The sequence below is a fragment of the Rhea pennata genome, chromosome 29 (genome assembly GCF_028389875.1).
Source record: "Rhea pennata isolate bPtePen1 chromosome 29, bPtePen1.pri, whole genome shotgun sequence".
NCBI lineage: Eukaryota > Metazoa > Chordata > Aves > Rheiformes > Rheidae > Rhea > Rhea pennata.
This window is the reverse complement of record NC_084691.1, coordinates 311,836-336,527: the sequence shown is the minus strand read 5'-3', so window position 1 is coordinate 336,527 and position 24,692 is coordinate 311,836.

Below are 24,692 nucleotides of genomic sequence, written 5' to 3'. Positions count from 1 at the left end.
TACACGCCCTTGCCTCTTCTGTCCTTCCCATCAGGGATGGGCATGGCACAACCATCTCAGCTCAGGTTCTCCGCGACACGTGTGCAACCTCCATAGTGCTTTTCAGCTTCTCTGGCCATCCCGCATGGTCCAGAAAGGATGTCCCACAGCAGCACGCATGTCCCAGCCACCAGCAGCTCTGCTGCCCCAGAGTCTGCTCTCCAGGGATGGACCTGCAGAGAATTTGCCTTTTGTAGTGACTGAGCTCAAGTGAGAGGAGGGAGCAGAGGAAGTGGCCAGCCATCCAAGCAAGGTTTGAGCCCATGTGCACAGTGCAGAAGGGGTGAGCAGGGCATCGCTGTAACCCTTTGGCCCCCTCTTTGCCCTGCTCTTCAGGTCAGTTGGTATTCTTCAACTTTGTGTGCAACAAATCCAGCTAGGGCAGGTGCGCCTGGACTTTTGGCTCTGTTTTTGCACGCCAGGGCTGTGCAACAGTGAGAAGTCTGAACAACGCGTCCTGTGTTCTTGAAGGCAGTGCTGAGTTGCAGAGCCCCACACTCTCCCGTCGGGTGTGAGGAGGGGGAATGTTCCCTTTTCCCTCTGGGTTTCCCAGGTCAGTTCCTGGGGTCAGAAAAGAGCACTCCCTGGGAGAGTCCCAGCACATCAAGGGGCTGGTGCAGGTACGTCCATGAGATGCTTTGGGAAAGCTTGTGGCATTCTCTTGTGGCTCCTCATGGTTCCCTTTCTTCTCTCCTTTGGAGGGGGACACAGGGCAGAAGGCACAGCAGTCACTAAACCTGGATTTACTCTGTTTTAGCTGTAGTCAAGTGTGTGCCTTGTGCTCCGTGGTGATCCTAGCACTGCTGATCTCCTCCCCATTCCCTTCCTGGGTAACACTCCTCAGCAAGACCCAGCTCTGCACGCACGCACGCGTACATACACACACACACACACACACACAAACACAGGTGTGACTGGGAAGGTCAATGATACGAGCCGTGCCAGCAACAACCCCTCTGTTCACAGCAGCCCAGGTTCAGGAGACAGCCCCCTCCCCGAGCAACTCAGCAGCCTGAAGCAGAGGCACAGGATTAGCGCAGCTTCCTCTGCACTGGTTCAAGGGGACCATGAGCAAAACCCAGGCTGCCGGGCAGCACAACTCCCCAGGCACCCCACCAAGAGGGCACCGTTTCTAGGTGGGCTCCAATCAGCCAGCTTTTGGTTAGCAGCTGAACACGCTGCACCACAGAAAGCCCTAGCAGGGGCCCTGCCGGGGCAGCTCTGGCATCAGGACAGTCGGGAATGGGACCAGTGCTGCAGGAATGGGAATGTCCCTGATCCCAGGCCTGGTGCCAGCCTCAGGGGAGGGCACGCTGCCCTTCAGCAGCTGCTGGGTGCTGGTGGGCAGAGCAGTGCAGGCGGAGGCCTGCTGCCCACCTCAGGGCTGTGGACAGCTCCCTGGCCAGGATCAGAGCCACCTGCTCCCGTGGCCCCTCTGCCGTGCACCCAGGCGGCACTTGGAGCTGTGGGCACATCACCCTGGAGAGGACATTTCCCTCAGCCCACTGCCTCCTGCTGCTGCTGCTGGCGACAGGTGTGACACACACAGCAGTGCTGCACGGGCTGGCAGAGGGGACTCAGGGAAGGGGTTTGTCCCTCTCCATCAACCCTCCCTGGGAGGGCCAGAGCATGCGAGCAGCAACCGCTACAAGACTCTCCTCCTGCCCCCTTCAGCTGCAGAGACAGTGAAGGGGCAGCACTCCATGGGGCAGCCCTGGCCCAGGAGCAGCGCCAGCTAAGAGGCAAGCCCAGCTTCCCCCATGGCAGCCCGCAGCCCAGCACAAGGCTCTGAACGCTGCTTTCTGCTGAAGCTCTCAGAGCACCAGCAGACAACAGGCCTGTGCTCGTCAGGGCCATGTCGTGGGAGGAGAGTGCCCCACACACCATGCCCCCTCCCGCAACAGTGACTCAGATCACCTCTGTGACTGCGGCCTGAGAGGCCATCAGCAGGCAAGCAGGCGGGTGGGCACTGTGAGCTCAGCGGGGGCAGCACAAAACCCCCAGCAGAAAGGAGAGCTCCTGAAGAGGGCGGAGGCAGAGGCAGGGAAAGGTGGCATGGCTGGCAGCTGCTTTGGGAGGTCACTTCTCTTGCAGCAACCTTTTGGGTTCCTCCTCTCTATATACTATATTATACTACATGGCTCCGATCTCTAAGATAAGCAATTCTTGGAGGTGACAACATTCATCTGGAGAACACTCAACACCTGCCACTCTGCAGGCAGCATGGCTTTGTCCGTTCTCCTCCTACATGCATGCAAAGCAGGACATCTCAGCAAAAACACTTTCACTTCAGTAATAACAGCTTGCAAGCCCCTGAGGAAAAGCTGCACCTGAAAACAACTACTGGTCTAACAGGGCAAAGAGTAAAACACATTCCTCCCCAAGAGACACAAGCAGCAGACACATCACCCTTCCTGGGAAAGCTGCATGCATGACTACCTCTCTGAAGTGCTTGTACACCAAGGCATGCAGCATGGGGAATAAACAGGAAGAACCGGAGATGTGTGTGTGGTCGCAGGGCCATGATCTCATTGCAATTACAGAGGTACGGTGTGATAGCTCGCCTGACTGGAATGCTGTCATGGATGGCTATGTGCTTTTTAGGAAAGACAAGCCAGGAAGGCGAGGTAGTGGGGAGTTGCCCTTCATGTGAGAGAGCAACTGGAATGCATCGAGCTCTGCCTAGGGGTGGTGGAGGAGGAGGCAGTCGAGAGCTTATGGGTGAAGAACAAAGGGCAGGCTAGCATGGGGGACACTGCCGTGGGTGTCTACTGCAGGCCACCTGACCAGGAAGAGGAAGTCAGTGAGGCCTTCTACAGACAGCTGGAAGGAGCCTCACGATCACAGGCCCGGGTTCTCATGGGAGACTTCAACCAATAAGCACGATTGCAACCCTGGAGTTCAGGAGGGCAGACTTTGGGCTCTTCAGAGACCTACTTGGAGGAATCTCATGGGTTAAGGGCATAGAAGGAAGGAGGGTCCAGGAGAGCTGGCTAGTATTCAAGCATCACTTCCTCCAAGCTCAAGAGCAGTGCACCCCAAGGAGAAAGAAGTCCAGCAAAGGGGGCAGGAGACCTGCAGGGGTGAGCAAGGAGCTCCTGGCAAAACTCAAACAGAAGCAGAAAGTACAGAGAATGTGGAAGAGGGGACAGGCTACTTGGGAGACTTATAGGACTGCTGTCAGAGTGTGTAGAGATGTAGCAAGGAAGGCGAAGGCCCATTTGGAGTGGAGTGTGGCAAGGGATGTTAAGGACAACAGGGCGGGCTTCTTCAAATACATCAGTAGCAAGAGGAGGGCTAGTGAAAATGCGGGCCCACTACCAAATGGGGCGGGGGCCTGTTGTAGTTAGATTCCCGGGGGCCAAACATCCGGTTTGGCCACCCAGCACAAACTCACACACAAACACTGTTCAGTAGCAAGCAGTTTATTAGTAGATACTTACAAACAGACCGACCTGATGGTAATCTCAAGAAGGAGATTCTGGAAGCCACAGAATCTATATGTATTCAACTGCTGTTCTTTCCCACGGATTTCCAAGACCTTGTTAGTTACTTATTTGTATCCCGCTTAACACAGCGGTATTGTTCTAGGCACTAAAAAGTTACAACACTAGACCATTCTCACCAAGTATCAGGTAGTACAGATACAAAAGTTACAATACGGACCATTCCCATGAAGTATCAGGTAGTACGGATACAGGGCCCTGGTGACAAAGGCTACAGAGAAGGCAGAATTACCGAATGCCTTCTTTGCTAAAGTCTTCACTGCTAACGGCAGCCCTCAAGAGTCCCGGAGCCTGGAAGCAAAGGGAGAAAGTCTGGAGAAAGGAAGACTTTCCTTTGGTTGAGGAGGAGAGGATTAGAGATCTGGGCAAGCCTGACATTCACAAATGCATGGGCCCAGATGGAATGTGCCCACGGGTACTGAGGGAGCTGGCGGATGTTGTTGCCAGGCCATCCTCCCTCAACTTTGAAAAGTCCTGGAGAACTGGAGAGGTGCCTGAGGACTGGAAGAAAGCCAGTGTCACTCCACCCTTCAAAAAGGGCAAGAAGGAGGACCCAGGCAACTATAGGCCGGTCAGTCTCACCTCCAGCGCTGGAAAGGTGATGGAACAGCTCATCCTGGATGTTGTCTCCAGACACATGGAGGAAAAGAAGGTGATCAGGAGTAGTCAGCATGGATTCACCAAGGGGAAATCCTGCTTAACCAATCTGATAGCCTTCTCTGATGGCGTGACTGGCTGGGTAGATGAGGGGAGAGCAGTGGACGTTGTGTCCCTTGACTTCAGCAAGGCTCTGTATCCGTGCTACGTGATACTTGATGGGAATGGTCCGTGTTGCAACTTTTGTATCTGTACCACCTGCTATTTGGTGAGAATAGTCTAGTGCTGTAACTTCTTAGTGCCTAGAACAATACCACTGTGTTAAGCGGGATACAAACAAGTAACTAACAAGGTCATGGAAATCTGTGAGAAAGAACAGCGGTTGGTCACATATAGATTCTGTGGCTTCCAGCCACAGAATCACCATGAGAAGCAGTCAACATGAAGGTCAGAAGCTGAAGAGTAGTGAAATAGCGACCCCCAAAGTCAAATGTGGCCCCGAAATAAGTCTGCACACGTGTGCAGTATCAGAGCCCGGTTATGCAACCGGGGCGGAGTTGGGCTAGACTCCCTGCACTCGCTGGCCCCAGGTGCCAGGACTCTCGCCTACTGCAAGTAATCATAAATGCCGGAGTTTTCCAAAGGAGGGTGAGGCTGCTACACAACAGAGGACCACGTTGCCTCCTCGGGGACGCCCGAAAAGATTGTGCCTGCCGACTCTCCCTCTCGCCATGCAGACGATCAGGACAAGCACTGAGGTGGTCCTTCTCGAGATTACCATTGGGTCGGTCTGCTTGTAAGTATCTACTAATAAACTGCTTGCTATTGAAGAGTGTTTGTGTGTGTGTGTGTGTGAGTTTGTGCTGCCTGGCCAAACCGGATGTTTGGCCCCCGGGAATCTAACTAGAACAGGCTCTTGACACTGTCTCCCCTGACATCCTCCTAGAGAAGCTCAAGAAGCGTGGGTTAGATGAGTGGACAGTGAGGTGGATTGAGAACTGGCTGAAAGGCAGAGCTCAGAGGTTCGTCATCAGTGCTGCGGAGCTGGAGGCCTGTGGCTATTGGAGTTTGCCAGGGCTCAGTACTGGGTCCCATCCTGATCAACTTCTTCATCAATGACCTGGACGAAGGGACAGAGTGGCTCCTCAGTAAGTTTGCAGATGATACCAAGCTGGGAGGAGTGGCTGCTACAGCTGAGGGCTGTGCTGCCATTCAGAGAGAGCTGGCCACGCTGGAGGGCTGGGCGGCGAGGAACCTCCTGAGGTTCAACAAGGGCAAGTGCAGAGTCCTGCACCTAGGGAATAATAACCCTCGGCACCAGTACAAGCTGGGGGCTGACCTTCTGGAGAGCAGCTCTGCAGAGAAGGACCTGGGAGTGCTGGTGGATGACAAATTGACCATGAGCCAGAAATGTGCCCTTGTGGCCAAGAAGGCCAATGGTATTCTGGGGTGTATTGGGAAGAGTGTTGCCAGCAAGTCGAGGGAGGTGATGCTGCCCCTCTCCTCAGCCCTGGGGAGGCCTCATCTCAAGTACTGTGTCCAGTTCTGCGTTCCCCAGTAGAAGAGAGACATGGAGCTGCTGGAGAGAGTCCAGCGTAGGGCTACAAAGGTGATCAGAGGGCTGGAGCGTCTGCCCTCTGAGGAACGTCTGCGAGAGCTGGGCCTCTTCAGCCTGGGGAAGAGAAGGCTGAGGGGGGATCTTATCAATGTGTATACTTATACATCCTCCCTTATACATCCTGGGGAGGGTGTCAAGGGGATGAGGCTAAACTCTTTTCAGCTGTCTCATGCGAAAGGACAAGAGGCAATGGGCAAAAAATGAACCACAGAAAGTTCTGCCAGAGTATGAGGAGGAATTTCTTCACTGTGAGAGTGACAGAGCCCTGGAACAGGTTGCCCAGAGAGGTTGCGGAGGCTTCTTCTCTGGAGATATTCAAAGCCCACTTTGATGCAACCCTATCTAACATGCTTTAGGTGACCCTACTTGAGCAGGGAGGTTGCACTAGATGATCTCCAGAGGTCCTTTCCAACCTTACCGATTCTAGGATTCTATGATTCTGTGATTCTACGGAGACGGCTACAGCTTCCAGACAGCTCCCACGAGGAGAGGGCTGGAGCTTCAGTTAGGCTCCTGGCCAGGGCTGGAGGTGCCAGGGCAGACTGCTCAGGGGAAATGAGTCCTACTCAGTGCACGCCAGGCCCTGATGTTCCAGGCCACAGTTTCTGCAGTTCCCTCCTGCAGCCGCTCCAGTTTTGCAGTGCCTCCCTTGAACTGGCACGGTCACAACTGGACACAGGCGAGGCCTAGCAACTGTGGCGTGTCAGCTCACATTGCTCCATGTGCTCGCTCTACAGGAGCTGACGCAGCAAGCACACAGCTAAGAAGGAGAGGCCAGAAGGAGAGTAGACCACTCTGTGCTCACGCTGACTGCCCCTCTTGTCTAGTCTTCCACTGCTGCCAGCAGGTGCAGAAGGCAAGAGCCAGCCAAGCCCTTCAGCAAAGCCAAACCCAAATCCCAACCCAAGCCTTGTGCAGACCACAGGAGAGCAGGACTGGGACTGCTGTGGCTTCACACTGGCTTAGGTACTTAGCGGGGGATGTCATGTGTTTAGAAAATATGAGTGCATGGCACTCAACTCTGCAAAGATCCTTGGCAGCGTGTTCCCTGGAGCATTCAGACACTTCTTGGGGAACTTCCTTGAGCAGTGCAAGCTACTTGGTACTTCTACAATGCACTTGTCGTGTGTATAGTCAGGCAGGGCCGCCTTTGGCCACACTGCCTGCATGCAGGCAGCTCCGCTGCCTTAGTAGTTACTATGTGGGTGAGGAGTGGGAAAGGCAGGACAGCCTCAAGCCCTCTGGGTCTCCCACCACCACTGAAGAAGGGAGAGAGTGGGCACACTCTTGCTGAGAGGCCTGCTTTCAACTCCTCTGCTCTGCCCGCTGCAATGTATTCCCTGCCTTGGCGTGCTGCTCTCCCATGAAATGAGAACTTGCAGGCTATCCACTCAGCTGCAAAAGCTGCAGCTGCACTAGCTGGGGCTTTCGCTTGGAGTCCAAGGACCCTGCCCTGCCCCCAGAGCCAAAGACAGGGCCCGTCTTTCAACGCTGCCAGAAAGGTCCTTTCCTCAGGAGAGATGCAAGCGGAACTAGCACTGCAGGAGCTGAGGGCTGAGGCAGGCTCACTGGCCCTGCAGAGACAAGGTGGCACATGCCTCTGCTACAGATCACAGGACCTGTGGAGGATCCTTTTCAAAGAGTCTCCTTCCTCCTTTACTCTGCAGAATGTTCTCAGAGCAAGCCGAGTGCCCTCAGACTTCCTGGATGCATAGCCATGCTTTGCAGAGACCCAGCGCCTCTCCTGCCTCTCTCTTCAGATGCTCACCACGCACATGCCCTATAGTCTGCCTCAAGAATCAAGCTCCGGGTGGGGCAAAAAAACATGAACGAGAGCTGCCACATCTTCTCTTTTTATTCTGGATTACAGAAACTCTCTTGTCTCGTGGCTCAGCTGGTAGTTCTGCCTTGTCATCACCCCATGAACCTGCACTCGATAAATGCACGTGTACCTGGGGTTCCCCTAGTTGCTCTGCACCTGGAATTCGATGTAGCGGAAGGCTCTGGGCAGCTGCTTCTGTAAAGGAAACGGAGGCAGCCATCGTTGCTCGGGTGGAAAGAGCGACAGCACAGCAAGGGCGCTTCCTCTGCCAGCCCCATCCCTGCTGGGGAACCAAACGCAGCCCTGGCAGAGGAGGCAGCCGTGCTTCCCCTGCCAGAGCCACAAGGCACAGGATGCTTTGGCTCATCCTCCACGCTCTGTCGTCCAAGCACTTGCAGGCAAACCTCAGTCTGCTGCTCGCGTCGTGCCCACACGCACTCCCGGTACCTTGAGGCGGAAGGTCTGAACAGCCTCCTGGTCCACCTCAAACACAAAGAGCCCCAGGAGAGTTTCTGCTGCTGCTTCCTCATCCACGCCCTCAAAGGCAAGCGACAAGGGGAGCACGTCATGCTCAAGCAGAGCTGAAGGAAAAGTGTCTGCTGAGGCGGAACTGGGCAACCCTGCCTCGTGTGCCGCTCCTCTAGCAGGAGCCGAGAAGAGCTTAGTGTGGGTGTGGGTGAGGCTGCTCTGAGCAAGCGCTCCAAGACCCTTGGCCAGAGAGCATTCAGCAAGCCCGAGTGGCATACCACCACCGTGCGCCACCACGCACCCCACGCAGGGATGCAGTGCTCTGCAGAAACCAGCCCACGCTTCTCTGGGAGAAGCCGCCAGGAGAAACAAGGCTACTTTGCAGCTTTCGGCCAGGGCCGCAGGGCCTCGTTCCCTCCCCGCCCCCCACGGAGGTGCAAGGCAGAGACTTACGGAGACAGCAAAATCTTTGGGGGCGCTGCTGACTTCCCCGGAAGGAGAGACTGCCTTGGAGATGTGCTCCACGGTGACAGCCATTGGCCAGATCTCCTCAGTCAACCGAATGACCACTCGGCCCTCTGCTATTTGGAAAACCCAGCACTGTCTGGAGGAAGTAGGCAGCTGAAACCAGAAAGTAGCCTCCTTCAGTGGCAAGGCACTGCAAGAGCCCACAGAACTGGCGGCTTTGCGAGCAGCACAGGCCTGTCTTAGTCTCTTGGCTGACATTCTGCATGCAAAGGCACACCAGTGGATGAAAGGGACAGGAGGGGACTGGTGAACTTGATTTCAGAAGATGGGCAGATGCTAACACTTTTACTTCAGTAATAACAGCTTGCAAGCCCCTGAGGAAAAGCTGCACCTGAAAACAACTACTGGTCTAACAGGGCAAAGAGTAAAACACATTCCTCCCCAAAAGACACAGGCACCACACACATCACAAAGCCATTCACAGCAGTCCCTGGCCCAGGAAGAATTGCACAGCTACTGCTGGGAAGCAGGTACCAGAAAGCAAGACAGACAATACAGCTCTGCCCCGTGAACTTCCTGACCTGCTCCTACGCACCAAACATGCAGAGAGCTGTAAGACTCCAGGCCCTGCCCCAGACACTTCACAGCAACAGAACTTCCCCTCCTCTTTCCTCTGGGCAAGACATCTGCAACTGTTGAGGGGCTTCACATGCCCGGCTCAGATGACACACTTGTCTCTGCAGACATAACCTGCTGAACTTGCACAGAAAAAAAAAACACAGTTGCCTCTATTCAGGTGGTGTGGATTTTCCTAATGGAGAAGGGAGAACAGAGGGAGAAGCTTCCTCTGTGCTGGTTTCCTGGCCCACTTGCCCTCTCAGCTGGTACACTAAGAAGAGCAGGAGATGCTGATGGGCTTTCTCTAACAGCTTAGCCTCCTTAGCACCACTTAGGGCCCCTGTGAAGAGGAGTTCCAGGTCCTTTTTCCAGTCAAAGCTGTGCTCTCATACACAGGACTCCAGGCTCTGCAGAACCACTCCAGATAAAAACAGCTCCAGGCGTCTCTTTGACTTGTTTGCTTCCGGCAAGGGCTGCCTGTTGGAAACAAAACACAAAAAAGCATTCATTCATCTCCGTCTTTTAGGCCAACAGAAAATTGCTGCAGAAGCATCAAAGGACACTCAACGACTGGGCAAGACAGTGTCCGTGGATATTCTCTGCAGGGGAAGCAAAGCATCTGTCGGAGAAAAATCCCAAATCTTAACTTTACATGCGCAGTGACAGGCTGTGACCAATAATGCCGATTGGCAAAGGGACCCAACCAGTCAAAGGAGATGTCCACGAAACCACAAGCCCCTTGCTCAGCAGAGCTCAGAAGAAGTAAAGCAAACATCCCGAGAAAAGCAACAGGAAATCTGAGGATGGAATTTCGTTCGGCCCTTCTGTAGATTCATGGTGTCCTTAGAGTCCACAGAGCGGGGGTGCTTCTGGAAGAACAAACACCAGGAAGGTTATCTAAAGCTACTGCATCTGGCTGCGGAAGCTCCCAGGCCACAGCCTGCCAGAAGAAGAGGCTAAGGAAAAGAATCACTATATACGGCCCTGCTCCGATTCTCCCTCCGAGGCGGTACAAGTTCAACACTGTCCAAGAGAGCACCAGGCTGAAAAAAACTCCCGTTGAGCTCAGCAGCCCATCTGCTCTGCCAAGCTCTTGCTGTAACCGTCCTCACTACCTCTACATCAGTGGCAAAGACATCTAAGGATGCCAGGCCAGCTAGCGATTGGTGTTAGGCCACCTAACATACCTGGAAACGGCTGGTTCAAACACTTTGCTGCTGCCAAAACGGGAGCAGGCAGCTGCCTGAGAGAGCTCCAGTCTCAGCTTCTGTTCCCACGCTTCGGTGCTTGCTTGCTTACTACAGAGTTGCCCAAAAACACTTGGCACCCGCTCCAACTCACCTAGGTTCTTCAGTATTCTGAGTATTCTTGAGTATCTGAGGTGTGACTAACTGTGCGCAGCATCACCACACAAGACGTACAGGTGCTCTCGGGAATACTGTGCTTCTCAAGGCTGAAAATCAGAAGCTGCCCACGGACACGGCTGAGATCTGCAGCGGCAGGTCAGCAAAGACCTTTGGAAAGCAAACTCACACACACTCTCCAGGGGCAGCATCTTCCCCGGCTTGCCTTCCTCAAAGGCAGCAATGAGCCCTCTCGCCGTGGCCTGAAAAGACACAGCTCCAGGAGACAAAGTCCTCAGCACACTAACCTCTGCGCAGCAGGCAGCTGAAACAAGGCCTCTCAAGCCTCCGAAGCTAGAGCTTGGAAACTGCAATAGTCTTTCAGAGCACAGCATCACTGCCTTCCTCGGTTGGCTGCTCAGTTAGCCACAGCAGCCTGGTGTTTTGTCTCACAGTGCTTACTTTGAAGGGCAGCGTTCTTTCCACCTGTTTTCATGGCAGGGCTAACAGGTGCAAGAAGCAAGAGCACAAGCTGACAGAAGTCACCAGGACTAGTAAACACAAGAAAGCAGAGGAGCAATGAACACAAGGACAGCAAATGCCTCGTCTCCCACAGCAGGCTGCAGCCCTCGCAACAGCGAGCTTTCAGCCAACCACAGCAGGCATTCTGCGCACCAAGGCAGCTCAGACAGTAACCTGGAAGGTCTGGAAGGTGGTCAGCTGCCACGGCAACTGAACTGACAGTGCCACGGGAAACAGAGGTGACCACTCGGGAGTCCGACAATCGGATCTGCAACAGCATCTTCTGCTTGTGGAGGCTGCGTAAACCAAAAACACCCTTTCTCCTCAGGCCACAGCACTACTCTGCAGCCTTTAGGAAGACCTTCTTTTGCTAGCCCTTTCCAAGCCCAGTGCTAGCAAGCAAGCACAGCCTGACTAACAGGCAATGCAAAAACATCTTGATCATGCAGACAAGTGCGAGAAGGATATTCTGCACACACAATCAATAAACCAGCACGATTTCGGCATGGCTGCTTTCAAACTCTGCAACCACGTGCTACTGCTTCCACGCTTAAAGAGATGCAAGAAAGCCACAGAGGTGCTTTGCTTTGAACAAGCGTTAAGAAGCTCAGCAAAGACTCCCTAGATAGGCCTGCAGGTGAGACTCAGACTGATCATGCTCATTTCCACAGTCAGGCTTGTACTTCTCATCTCAGTCCTTATCACAACTGAAAGGCAAAAGATGCATCGTGTAGCTCACCAAATGCCTAAGAGGAGACTCAACACATGCTGTAACCTTGTACTGTGAGTCAACTAAGCTGATGCATGGTGGGCTTTGAAGTGTTACACTCAACAGGCAAGAGGGGAAGAATTCAAAGAGCGCAGTGCAGAGTGCTCAGAATGGCACAGCAACAAAAGACATGACAGCAGGAATCCGCCCTGAAAGTGCCATCTGCCGAAGAATGCTGCCCCTTCCCAGGGGAAAAACAACTGGCACAACAGCATTCTTCACTCAACAACATACACGGAAGAGGGCAAATATTTACGGCTGAATATACTCTATCATCTTTCCCTAAAACAGAAATGATAAACAACAGAAGCTTACCTCTGCACTGCCTTGCTTCACTGATTTGTCCTGCTCATGGGACTCTTTAGTCCCTTCATGTCTGCAGGCTGTTCCGCTGCTCTCCAACGCCTGCGAGAAGCACAGAAAGACAGAACTCAGCTCTTGTCACTGCTGTCCCAGTCGATTCTGAGGAATCCACCTCCTAGCTACGAAAGGCTTTTTGCAGTGCTGCATCCGGCTACGACCTCTGTTGCCTGCATGAGCAGGGGAAAATATCCTGTCAGCACCTAGCACAATTCTTCCAGAGCAACAAGGTGAGGAGAGAAGGGAAAGCTGGGCTCCTTTCCCACTTTCTTCCCTCAACGCACGGCAGGAGCCCTTTCTTTCTCTGCAGCACTTTCACTACCTGGGACACAGGCAAGCCACCAGCACCTCTTCTGTCAAGCGCTTGGGCATCTACTGCGGAGGAATACTGCAAACCAGGTGTTATCCTGCAAGGCAAAACTTGGATGTTTCCAACCACCCTTGCACCCAAAGCACTGTTAGCTCACTCTGACTAAAGACCACCTCACTGAGTGACAAACACGTCTTGAAGACGTTCACTTGCATTCTAGAGGCTAGTCAGGAGGCGGATTATCCTCCGTTGGAAGGGAGCACGAGTAGAACCATGCAGACTCTGAAGACCAAGCAAACACACACACATTGCACTGCTTCCTACATGCATCCCTTCGCCTCCAAAAATAGCTATTTTTGTCACCAAGCATCCACCTTTGCAGAGGGGAGACCTACAATGGACACTCATGCTATCCCATGGTGCTTTCGAGGCAGGCAATCCAGCAGGGTAACAGAGAGCCCAGCTGGCCCCAAAGATCACCGCCCTTCATAGCTGCACTGAAAGAGGGCAACGTGTTGAGAGAAAAAATTCAAGCCGACTTGTAAGGAGAAATAAATGTACAGAGCTCTATGCTTAGGAGTGCTAGTGCAGACAGCTAATCCTGACTGCCTGAGGAGAAAGTCTCAACTCCAACAAACAAGCCTGTGAAAGCTCGTGAGAACTGAAGTAGGGCAGCTGCTAGCGGGTTCGTTCTGAGACTCCACACTGGCCCGTACTAGCCATTTTGCAACAACAGAGGCTGCTTCTGGCTCTCCAGCAGAGCTTCTCAGTTGCACCACAAGACAAGCTTTCCTCAAATAAATAGTAATGCAAACAATGCAACCAGGCTTGTCCAGAAAAGCTGCAAGTCACTTACTTCTTTTGGAAGCTCTGCCATCACAAAAAAACAACCCACCAACAAAATTGCCAACAGTTACAAAGGAATTAGTTAAGAATTTTCTGTAACTCCACGATTAAGCTAAGGAAAAGGCGCCCAAGGGGGCACCAGGGCTTTATCATCTCCCATCCCTGCAAGCGGCCAGCCACTACAAAGCAATGGTCACTGCTGTGAGGTGAGAACACAGTTCAGCCTACACCACAGAAACCCACTGGCACACTAAAGCCTCTCTCATACACTTTCGAACACACATTTTCCCTTTCACATGAACCTTACAAAGCCACTTCAGCCACAGCGATTTTTCTTTCTGCCTTTTCTTTCTTTCTTTCCAGGCACACCTTGCTGCCTCCCATAGCTTCCGACAGAGGCACAAGGAGCGTAAGTGCTCTGGCTGATTTACATTTCCTCCACCTAAACATTTTAGGCTTTCCGCTCAAATGCACTGGCTGCTGCCCATGGCTAGAGGCACACAACCAGAACACAATGCCTGGACTACAGGTCACTCTACTGACATGAGATCCCTCCTGCTGGCAGCAGAAGTAGAGTAGCCTCTCACATTCACGCAGCACGGTAACATCAGGCCTAGGGCTAGCTCCCACGACACCTCCTCAGGCCACGGGACACACAGGTGGTCACAAAGAGAAAAGAATGGATGAAAAGCCACACAGTTGCAGTCACAAGGACTTAACAGAAGAGCCAGGGTTTTCCGCAATACATGACACCTACGAACAATAAGGCGTCTTCATTACTTGAACGATGGGTAACCCCTCCCTTTCTCCTCCTTGCGCCAGTCTGGCCACGCTCTTCCACCCAGGCCTCCATGGGCAGAACCTCCCACCAAAACACAGGAAGGCCTCTCTACCGGCAGCTACTGACACCGCTGCAGCATCTCAGCAGCACCCCACACACCTTGCCCACTCAGACACAGCTACTTCTCCCACCACCACCACATCTCTCCCCCCTTTCCCACAGGCCTTCCAGCAACACCCCTTCGAGCACCCAACGCTGCTTTCTCAGTGCTGCTAGCAACAATGGACTACCCAGGCTGAGATGTAAAGCTTGCCTCCTTCCTCAAGGAAAGCGACACGCTAAAGAGTACTGAGCCACTGAAGGTCCAAAGCTAACGAGTTCATCCTGACCTTCTGAAAGCTCCAGGAAAAGAAAAGTCTACGTCCGACAGGGAAGAAAGACAGAAAAGCAACTCACAAATACCCACTTTAATAAGGTCCTGCTAAAGCTCTGCTCCGGAGCTCGGTCTGCGCTGCACGCTTCCTCACTAGGCAGAAGGCAACAGTTGCTGGAACTATTTTGTCAAGTGATTCACAGCTGGTGCAAAGAGTAGGAAACACTGTAAGTCTTCTTCAAGCTTTCTTCAACAAAATCTCGTCTTTGCAGCTCTTTGGCTCCCAGTCCCAGCCAGTAGCATCACTACTGGCTAGTCTCACAATGTGACCTTTAGGGCTAACAGCTTAACTACACGGCCATGCTTGTAAGGAATAAGGTTATTGGGGTTGAGGAATATTGGAAACGTTGGGAAAGACAGGCCATAACCTGTCAATGCTCTGAAAACACTCGCCGTGCAAGGGCTTGCTCACATCCTTCCCCTTTGCCCGGTGAGGACAGTTCATCACTTGAAGCTGAAGAAAAAAACACTTAAATTTTCACAGTTAATCACGAACAACTGAAAGCTGCACTGCCCCGCCACACTACAACACCAGCTCCTGCCTGTCTACTTTCCCCACCAGTTGCCCACGCACACCCAGAGCGTTTCTGCTTTCCACCAGGCCAGAGCATTCAGCGGCAGAAGCAGCAAAGAAAGCAGCTGCTCTGTTCCGCTCACTCCTCCACGGCTGCCTGCGGTGCCACCAGTGCTGCAGCTCTCACACCTCAGGCCTTCTCGGCCCCTGACAGGCCGCAGCGCAGCCAAAAACCCCCTCTGTGTCCCTGGGATGCTCACAGGCAGCAGCCGCCACAGCCCAGCACAGAGCTTTCTCACCCGCCCCTCCCCTCCTGTCCCCTCCTGTCCCCGAGTCTCGCCCAGGCCCCAGAGCAGAGCGGGGCCCTGCGGCAGCAGCGCCCGGCAGCAGCGTTTCCCCGCGGACGCTGCCCTGCAGCACAAGTGCCGCAGCCCAGGGCCAGCGCGGGCGCCGCTGCCCCTCGCTCACGGCCTGGGCCGCGGGCAGCAGCCACCGCCGCAGGCTCCACGTACAGGAGCAGCTGCCGCACGGCAGCGTCGCTCTGGGCTCCCTGTGCAGCCGCCGCCAACGCCCGTCGCTGCCGCAGCTGCTTCACGGCGGCCGCAGAGCGGCGCCGCGCCAGGGCCAGGCGGCGGCGGGGCCAGCGGGCACCTGCGCCGGCACCATGGCCACACGGGCCCCGCCCCCACCGCCGGAAGTGACGCCTCCCGCGCCCAGGACCCTCCCACCTGGCGCTCCCCCATTGGCTCCCGTGGGGCTGGGAAAGACGGAGGCGGGGCGGGCGTGAAAGGGTCGTCAGTGCGCGTGCGCTGGGCGGGCCTGGGGCCGCGGGGGGCGGGTCCCCGAGGGGAGGGGCGGAGCAGTGACGGGGTGGGGCGGAGCATGCGCACTGGCACGGAGGAGGGCGGCGAGGGGCGGGGCCGGGGCGGGGCGGGGCCGGGAGGCGGCTGCTGCGGCGCGGGGCGGCGTCTGCCGGCGCGGGGCCGCCCGGAGCCTTTAGCCGCGGCGCCGGGAGCTGCAGCGCCGGGGCCGAAGGCCGCTGTCGGGGCGGAGCGAGCGGCTGTGCGTGCGGGGGGGCCGGAGCCGCCGCAGCCCGGCCGTGTGCCAGGAGCGGCTGGGCGAGGCCCGGCCGGGCCTGGGCCGCCTCCGGCCCCACGGGAGCCCCCGGCTCTTGCGCCCCTGCTGCGGGCGGCCCCGTGGCTCGGAGCCGCCTGCGGTGGAGGCTGGTCAGGGCCGTCTCGGCTGCGCGGGGACCCTCAGCATCAGTGTCAGCACAGGAGCTTCACCCCCCCGCTCCTCCGTCCCACACCGGGAGCCCCAGGGAGCCCCAGAGCAGCCCCAGAGCAGCACACGCAGGGGAGAAAGGAGGGGAAACGCTGTGATGCAGCTGCGGGGGAAGCCCAGGCAGCAGAGACCGCCAGGCCCTCGGCACAGCACACCGAGCAGCGGCAGGGCAGCGGCACCCGGGCCCGCGCCAGGAGCTGTGCCCCTCTGCTCTGCCGGAGGTCTGGCTGCAGCGCAGGGGGCTCGTGGCCTGGCCCCGGGGCCTGCAGTGTGGCGGCTCTGCGGGTGGCAGAGGGCACGCGGGTCTTGCTTTGAGGGGGATGGCTGCACGGGAGGGGTGTGTGGGCGTTTGCCAGGTTCCCCCTCCCACAGCATTTCTGCTTGAGTTTCCGCTCCTTCTGTGGCCCTGGCTCCAGTGCCTGGAGCTTTTCCTGCAGCAGCTCTTTCCTTGTGCTGCGTCTTGGCCCTGTCTTGAGTGCTACCTTCTGAAATAGCAGCATGTGCTGAAGGAGAATGAGTTTCCAGAGGGATGAAGTTGCCTTTAGCACAAACTTCCCAATTTCTTCAGCAGGACTTCAGTAGCATCTTGACGGCAAATATTCCGTGTGTCCTACGAAAGCTGCAGTTCTGTTGTAAGAAGTCTTTGTGCATCTGATCCAAGAGGGAGAGAGCGCAGCAGTGATGGTACCAGCTGCCCTGGGGAGCCTACCTTTGGCAAAAGCATGATTTCTGTTGAAAAAAGACCAAAGTATCCTTGGAGCACCTGCTATTCTTTTGGAAAGGAAATAGAAAAACCAAATACCAAAAAGGAAAAGAGCCCTTAGAAACTGCTTTCAGTCTCTGTTCCTGAGGCAGAAGTTTTCAGAAGGCTTCCTCTTTGTCTTAGCCGACGTACTGCTTTGACTCCTGCCTTCTGCTTGGTGGGGAGGTGTGCAGCTGAGAGTTTTTGAAAGACCTAGTTGCTGAGCCCTTCTTGAGCAGTGGGTTATTTCCGTGTGTGGATGGGTTGCATTTCCGTGCTTCTTAGTTCCTCACCTCCTAAGGCATTTCTACCCCCGGTTTGAGTGTGTTCGGAGCGGAGATCTGTGGAACACCTCGGAGGGTCTCTTGTGTCTTAGAGATGGTCCTTCGGGCATCTTTTTGAAATCCTGAGAACTTGCATTTAACCTGATGCCAAGTGCCAGGTTGACAGCGCTGAGCGGGGATTCCCTGCCAGTTTTCTGCACAAGCAAACTGCCAAGGGCAGGACCGTGGGTTCAAGGTGCTGGAAGAATGTTTCAGTCACCGCGAAGGAACTGGTGGAGGTTTTGTGGCAGTCAGTTGTCAGCGCTTCCTGCCCCAGTGACGGCAGCCACGTCGGCTGTGTCGCCGTGGGGCGAGCGCAGCACCGTGCTCACCGCCCTCCCTCACCACCAGGTTTCGTGCACGGGGCCATGGCCGGGTGAGAGCAGCCATAATGCCCAGCCCAGGCAGGACCTCCAGTGGGGTTGTCCCTGCTGCACGACCTGCATGGGGTCAGGGGCAGCCCCCGAGCATCCCATGCAGTGCCTGCCTCCAAGTGGGTGAGGGGGGCGTGGGGACGAGTATGGCTGTGCCCCTCTGTGACACGGGCTGTGCTCACAGGGGACATCCCGTGTCACAGTGACCGCTGCCCTCTCGCACACGGACACAGCCTCTCCACACACGTCCTGGCCAGGCTGGCGGAGCCCAGGCACTGGAGCTGCTCTCGGCACCAGTCTGCTGCGAGGAGCCGCCAAGGCCGAGCGGGAGTCAGCGAGGGGAGGCCGGGGCAGCACGGGCTACCGTGAAGTGTGGAAGAGGAGGAGGAAGAGGAGGCGGTGGTGTTTCCTCATCACCTCCTGCTGTAGGGGTGACCCAGAGCAGGGAGGAGAAGGATGGAGCTCTGGGACGCTGGCCATGGGAGGCAGCGTGGACAGCGGGTGCTAACGCTTCCCTTAGAGGGTAAGAAGTTTGGGAGCGCTTCCCCGGGAGCTGTCACAGAGATCATTAATGCTGAACATGGCTGTGGAAAGTGTGCTTGGAGGGAGCTGGAGGCTGCGGCCAAAGCCCCGACTGATGGTCCTCTCTGGCTCAGATGCCAGTGTGGCTGCCAGGACTCCTGCGTCCCAAGCATGATGCCCTGCCATCTCGTGGCACCGCTGGGCAGAAGTCCCAGTGGTGAGGGACCCTGCTGGCCTGGCAGAAGGGGCTCGGGCAGCCCAGCTCCTGCTGGGGGAAAGAACTGGAGCTGCTGCAGTAGACATGCAGAGCCTGGGCATGCAGGGATGCCATACGGGGAGACTTGCCCTGCAGGGGAGACCCTGCGGATGCCCTGAGCCCCTGAACTGCCATGGGCACAGCATTGTGCCCTCGGCATCGTGGAAATGCATTGCCAATACCCGAGGGAGGGGGCCGCCCTGTGAGAGCTGCATCTGGAAGGAAAGGAGCCCTGCCTGAAGAAGGCTGAGGGGTCCTGCAGCTGTTGCTGGGCTCTGGAGAGGCTGCTGGGAACACCTGTGCTGGAAAGGAAACCTTGGACTTCTGTTCAGCTCAGCAGGGCTTTTTGGGCACGATCCCAGCCACTGCCTCTACTCCTTCCCCTTGGTTCTCCTTGTAGCTGCAGACTGGTAGAGCAGGCTTTGAGCTCGGGGTACACTGTGGATGTCCCATGGAAAGGTGTCTGCGTGCTAATGGCTCTGTTTCAGCTCCAGACCCCTCCAGGGAGCAGCTACAAGGTTCTCACCTCAAGGTGGTTCCCACCTTAGCTGCTGAGTGCCTGTCGGCACAGGGCTGACATTGGGGAGGGGGAGGCTCTTTGAAGACGCTTGCACTTGCCATCTCCTTGCTTCGGCATGTGCTGAACGGTTGTGAGGTGGCCCACCCTAGCATGACGTGCCTTTCCCTTATTTTGCAGAGCGCCTTGCTATCTGGGAAGGTGTATCGGACTACATTGTACGGCAGCTGATGCTGAACCAGGTGGGTTTGCTGTCCTGGGCCTCCCCAGGAAAGCCTTCTTGTGCATGTTCTGTGAGGGGAGGGATGACCTCTCTGCTTTTCCTGGTAGTTTGGAGAGGGTGAAGAGGAGAGGGGTGAACATCTCTAGGAAATTCTTCCAAAGAACCTCTCCAGGGCTTCTCCAAAGCGTTCCAAGGGTGGGCAGGCCACCAAGCACCGTTGCCATGTGCTCACAGGTTAGCAGCCTCTCCACCTAAGAGTTTCATACGTCTCCTCTTCTTTGCTGTTTTCAGGGAGTCCGAATTATTCGGCTTGGGACCTTGGACGTTGTTACTGAGCAACTTGGGGGTGGGAAGGCTGGTCTCCTGACTGTTCGCAGACCCGTCTTCCGCCTTGCGCAGAATATTGCAGCGGTTCACGGCCTCACCCACCGTGAGGCCTATGCTCCTGGTAAGAAGACAGGTGGAGACTGTTGCTTGCCCTGGGGACCTCTCTGGGGAGTGCACAACTGCTGTTTGTCAGTGACTGTTAGAAATTGAGAATTGCGTCACCAGGTCCTGAGAACAGCTTCCGATTTTTTAAAATAATCCAGACATCATTATGCGCATTACCACTATACTCCCTCTCTGGATGTCTTGCTTGAACAGCTGTGCACTTCTGAGGTGCTGAGGGTAGCTGGAAGGCTCTGACGGGCTGCGGTGCAATGCTTGTGTTCTCCTTCCTCCTTGAAGCCATGAGACATGGCACAGCTAAAGCTCTCCCAGGCTGGAATGCACAGAGTGGAGGAACTTGCCCCCCTTGCTGCTCTCCTTGTCCTGCCGTCATGTGTCATGTTCCTAGGAGATGGCAGGGACCCGTTCCTTCTAGCTGTGTGGGGAAGAAAATGTTGCAGTACACTTGGCACACGCGCTTGTAGAGTGCTTGGGAGTTGTCCTGGGGAGGGATGGTGTCAGCTTCCCCCATGAGCTTTTCCCGCACGTTAAAGAAGACAGCCCCGAATCAGGGTCCTGCTTGGAGAGCTCCAAGCTGCTGACACTCTGGTCTTGCCTGCTCAGGCGCTCTGTTAGTGACTGTGTGGCTCTTCTGCTGCTTCCTAGGTCACAAGCAAGCTGAGCCCCTGAAGTATGCTCGCATAGCCTCGGACATCTCTGTGCCTCGGAAAAGAGTGCAGGCCTGCATAGAGGAGACCGTGCATCTTTTCTGCCGCTGCCTGGAGAGCGGGAAGAATGTTGCCTTTGTTCTGAAGCACATTGGCATGCTTGTCATTCAAGGAAGCAACGTGAAAATGAGGTTCTACAGAGACTTGCTGCAAAGGCTGAATGGGACGGCACAGCTGGTAGCAGCTTCTCTTAGGGTACCGTTTCCATTTCTGTGCCGCTGCTTCTAGTCCTTTGGAAATCCTAACCAAGTGGATGGATTTTTACTGGCCTGCCACGACCTTTCTGGGCACCCGCATAGCTGTGGCCTCGAGTACCGGCAGCTCCCTGCCCCGTTCTTCTGGAACATTCTGAGACCTTGGTGGCGGAGCAGAGCCTGGGAATTTCTGTACTGGGTCCAACCAACGCTCCCTGCAGCCCAGGGTCCCGTTGTGATGTGGTCAGGGAAAAAGATCAAAGGAAAGGGCAGGCTGATTATGTATTTTCTTCCTGGAGATCTCGCCTTCCAGCAAGCTACAGTTTAGCGCCTTTTTGCGTTAGGATCATGTTTGGATTGGTGACGGGAAGCGGAGACACAAGCAGACCAAGGCCCAGCTGGCAGCAGACCCCTTTTGCCGCTGTCACCGTGTTGGTCTAGTTGTGCTGAGCAGCTCTTCCGAGGGCCCCTGGAGGCGGAGGAGCCCAAAGCAGGGCTTTTCCTGATGTGTGCATCTGCACGCTGCTAGTGGTGGCCACAGAGAACATTATTGCAGCCCATGCTCTTCCCCAGGTCTGTAGCTGAGCCCCGTCCTTCCTGTGGGCTTTCAGGTGCAGCCAGAAAGAGGACATGTGAGAGCAGTTCAAGCTGAGCCCCTTAGGACTAAGCTGGAGATGCAACTTAGCCGTAGCCCGGCCCTGGTTCCCAGCTCTGTCTCTTCCTTCCGTCCGAGTCTGTGGTGTCTCTTCAGGCCATTCTCTGGGCCAGGGGTTTTCTGCCGCCTTTGTTCCAGGGAGTCCCAGGGCAGGACCCTCAGCAGCCCCTTGAGTACACCGCAGAGGTTTGGCCCTCCCAGTTGTTACCCACTGTACAAAGGCAAAGGCTGGGCTTTTTCTCTCACCACCTCAGGGGTGCAGAGGCAGCGGCCTGAGTGTGAGGAGACCCTGGGGGGGGGCGGGTTACTGCCACCGCTGAGCCGCCCTCTGTTCTCAGCTCACGAGGCATCAACTCAAGGCATCCGGGAAAAGGCAGCAGCCAGGAAGGCTGGCTAGTGCAATGCCTTCTCCTGTGCTTGCCTCCATCGGCCTCTGCGTTGGGAAAGACCTGGTGCCTGGGCTGCGTCTCTGGATTCCTTCCCTTGCCCAAAGCTTGCCAGTGCTCTTACCCTTGCTCACTGATTTCCCGGCAGCTGCTACGGTGTCTCCGTGAGGGGCTGCTGAGAGGAAGGCAGTTCTTTGTTGCAGCATTGCTGAGAGGAAGCTGCTTCTCTGAGCAGTGGGAAGATTTGCTGCCCTTGTGAGCCCTGAGCTACTCGTCTTGGCATCCTCTCACCTGTGTCTCTCGCCTTGCAGATGCCAGCGATGAGGGATTCAGTCCTCTCGGGCACCAGAACTGCTGCTTCTCAGACCCTTTCTGGTCGTGTCATTGTCTTTCCCGAGTGAGTCCATTTGCTTCTTAGCGGCTGGCTCCCACAGGAGATGGGAGGTGGTGTGCAACGGCAGCCGAGAGGACTGAGGTTGCAAGGAGCTTTCTCACGGGAAGGAGGGGGAAGGCCTGGAAGAGCTTGATGAGGAAGCTGGTGCCCCCCGGCGGGTGGTGGTGGGTTTGTGGTTCCAGGAGGACTTCTGCACGTTTCTCAGCTTGCTACTACACTCGTCCAGGATGGGGCATAGTCTGCTTTGGAAAAAGATGGGCTTCAGAGAAGCTCCCCAGTACCACTGTGTGCCCATTATTCCCCCAAGGTGCCAAAGAAGGGTGGTGCCCTGCGTCCCGAGTGATGTGTTTTTCCTGTGTCCAGGTACAAGCTGGAGAGTGTAGCTGGGAGACCAGCTGTGAGGCGCATGGCACGTGCGAAGGCGAGGCAGGAAGAGGAGAAGAGAGAGGCTGACTGCGGTGGCAAGAAAGGTAATGGCAGAGCTGATTAGTGTCCGGGGTTTGTGCCTTGGCCGCCAGGGCTCCTGGCTGGGGCATCAGAGCCAGGGTGCCAGTGTGATGGCTCGGGCAGCCTGAGGCACTAGACGTGATGCTGCTTAGCCGTTCTGGGAAAGCTCATGAGGGAAGCAGGCCTCAGGGCAGCCCAGCCCTCCCACCTGCAGTGGATGCCTCCGAGTTACACTTTCCCCCACTTGCAAGGGGAATCCATGCCCTGGTGTGCATTGGAAGCTACTCCTGTGTTGGAGAAGGCGGTGCAGAAAGGAGTCAACCGTGAGGCCAGTCAGAGGTTGGGCCTGGAGCTGTAGGTAACGCAAGGGTTCACCTGTCTCAGGGATTCGTGTGTTTGTCTCTGAGGGGAAGAATCACCTTGAGGAGCTGGTGAAAAGTCTGGCAAGCTGTGCCACGACTTCCTTTCATTTTCAAAGCAAGGTGTAACCTGTCTTTCTGAATTTCTCATCCTCATGCCCAGAACAATGCCTTTGCCTTGACGGTGTCAAGAGGGGACCTGTCGGCATAGGAGAACAGTAGAGAGATCCAAGACTGTGTTCCCCTTGAGTGAGCTTCCTGCCCCCAGAGAGACTCTCTGAGGTCAGCAGCACATGCCCACAAGCCCCCTTTTCCAGCATGTGACTGGGCTAGAGCATGAGAAAAGCAGTAGCAGAAGAAATGATGCTGCACAGTAAAAACGGCAAGTTGGACAGGAGCCAGCGTCTGGACGGGCCTAGGAGTGCCCGGGAAACAAGGCTGGAGGCATGGGAGTTTTACCACAGGCTTGAGGAGATTTGCATATCCTTCCTGTTCCAGAAGTCTCCACAACACTGTCCCAAAGTGTCTTCTTGTCTCCTGCTTTCAGGAAATCTTCCTGGCAAGCACCTCGTCTTGCAAGAGCAGCCTCCTCAACGCAGAGCAACTGCGGTCACTCTGGAGAAGGGAAGGGGAGACAGGGGCAAGGGCAAAGCTGCTCCTGGCAGGTGAGACAGTTGTGGAAGTGGATGAGGGTGAGCCTGTACTCTTGGGGTTGTTTGAGGGAGACCTTTCCTTTGGACACCGTGTTTCTAGCAGCTCTGACTGCCTTTGAGCATGTGTCATCCTGACTGCTGATGCCTTGGTGGCTGGCCAGCAGCCAGGGAGTTCTTGGGAGACCCCCGTGTTTGCTTCCTGTTTCTCCGGCCTCTGCCTTCAGGTTACAAGGTTTTTGGAGACTCGGTGCACACGTAGCCTGTGGGAGATGAGTGCCCTTTTCTGAGAGCCTTCATGTTTAAGTACCCAGCATCGCTTTCTGCTGGGGACAAGAGTACTGGGGGCCTATAGGCATTGTCTGAGGATGGGGGCAAGACTGAATGCTCTTGCAATGCCTTTCAAAGAGAGGAGATATTTGTGGGAGCTTGGTCCCATTCTCTGGGCTGTTGCCAAGGGGCAACGAGTCCCAAGTCAGAATGGCTTAAACATGCGGGAGCTCTTTCTTGGAAGGGGAAGCATGTTGCTTTGCATGGCAGAGTGAAATTGCAGTCATCCTGGCACCCAGGATACAGAGCAGAGAGTCTTGTCCAGATTTCAGTTTGACATGGTGAGGCTGAAGCCTTCTCCTTCCTCTGAAAAGTTGTCTTGTGGCTGGCCCAAGAGAGTGGCAGGGACAGGTAAAAGGCATGCATGCTTTGCTGCCTGTGTAACTTGCTCCCTCTTGGGCCCTGGCTCCCCATGATACTACATTTGACGTGCCCAAACACAGAGTATTTTGGACCAGGGAGCAGTTCTAAATGGAAGTGCCAGGTAAGGCGGCGGGGTCGGGGGGAGTGGTGTCTCTCAGAGCCTGTTCCTGCAGAAGAGCTGGCCCCACTGCTTGCTGTGTCAAGAGGGAGCCTGGATCTGGGCATCGTGAGGATTTTTGTGGGCATGCTTTGTTGGTTTAATGCTGGGGGCATTTCAGCCTGGGGGTCTCTGTGCCTCTGTGGAAATGAACACGTGCATTTGAACCCAGGTGCTTGCCCTGCAGAAGTGCCATGTGCTGCAGAAGCAAGAGCCCAGCTGGTGAGCTTGGGGTGGAGACCAAACTGCCCCTGTGCTCACACCGCCTCCCGCTGCTGTGCGTTTGCAGTGTGCTCGCAGCCGCGCAAGGGAGCTCCTTGAGCAAGGTGGAGAAAGGCAGGAGGA